Raw genomic sequence first — 1440 nt, 5'->3', positions numbered from 1 at the left:
ATACTATACTATAGTATATATACTATGTATACATACATATATACACACACATATATACACATATACACACATATATATCACATCTTCATGTGTATGTGTGTATATATATACACACACTCATATATATACATATATATAGTATAAATATATATACAATAAAGTATCACTTAGTCATAAAAAAGAATGGGTGGAACTGCCATCTTCCAGTAATTTGCCAAAATGACCAACACAAAGGGAAAGAGAAGAGGTACCTGCTGTATGTTCCCTAGGCCTTTTAGAAAACATGGAGCTGTTCCTTTGGCCACATACATGTGAATCTACAAGAAAGGTGATATTGTGGACATCAAGGGAATGAGCACTGCTCAAAAAGGAATGCCTCACAAATGTTACTATGGCAAATCTGGAAGAGTCTACAATGTTTCCCAGTATGTTGTTGGCATTGTTGTAAACAAACAAGTTAAGGGCAAGATTCTTATCAAGAGAATTAATGTATGTATTGCGCATATTAAGCACTCAAAGAGCCAAAACAGCTTCCTGAAGTATGTGAAGGAAAATGATCAGAAAAAGCAGGAAGCCAAAGAGAAAGGTACTTGGGTTCAGCTGAAGAACCAGCCTGCGCCACCCAGAGAAGCATACTTTGTGAGAACCAGTGGAAAGGAGCCTGAGCTGCTGGAACCCATTCCCTATGAATTTATGGTATATGTGTAAAAATAAATAAATAAATAAATAAATAAATAAATAAATAAATAAACTCAAGATTGTAAAAAAAAAAAAGAAAAAAAAGAATGAAATATTGCCATTTGGGTCAATATGGATAGACCTAGAGGGAATTATGCTAAGTGAAATAAATCCAGCAGAGAAAGACAAATACCATGTGATTTCACTTATACGTGGAATCTAAAAAGCAAAACAAACAAAAAAAGAAATAGACTCATAGATATAGAGAACAATCTGGTGGTTGCTAGAGGGGAGGGACTGGAGGGATGGGCAAAATAAGGGAAGGGTATAAAAAGGTACAACCTTTCAGTGATAGAATAAATAAGACATAAGGATACAATGTACAACAGAGGGAATACAGTTAATAACACGTAACAACTTTGCAAGGTGACAGATAATGGCTAGACTTATTATGACGATCGCTTTGCAATGTATATAAATGTTGAATCACTATGTTGTACACATGAAACTAATATAATATTGTATGTCAACTATACTTCAATAAAATTAGGAAGAAAAAAAAAGATATCATGTCCATCCTGACACCAAAAGGTCAGTAGACAGTGAAACTGAGACTAATATTCAGGACTCTTGATTTCTAGTCTATTTTTACTCCTCATACTGTCTCCAAGCTGTTAGGATTCCTTATCATCTGAAAATGCCTCCAGAACTGTGAATTAATTAACCTGACATAGTAGGAGACTTTGCAAATCTCTGTATTTT

The 1440-nt window shown here is 34.0% G+C and overlaps 1 pseudogene; it reads left to right on the top strand.

Moving 5' to 3' along the window:
• The first annotated feature begins 216 nt into the window (after window positions 1-216).
• Window positions 217-708, top strand: LOC123381507 (annotated as a pseudogene).
• The last annotated feature ends 732 nt before the right edge of the window (window positions 709-1440 follow it).

This window comes from Felis catus, chromosome D4, assembly GCF_018350175.1.
Source record: "Felis catus isolate Fca126 chromosome D4, F.catus_Fca126_mat1.0, whole genome shotgun sequence".
NCBI lineage: Eukaryota > Metazoa > Chordata > Mammalia > Carnivora > Felidae > Felis > Felis catus.
The sequence above is the reverse complement of the archived record's forward strand: the minus strand, read 5'-3'. Positions and strand labels throughout refer to the sequence as shown.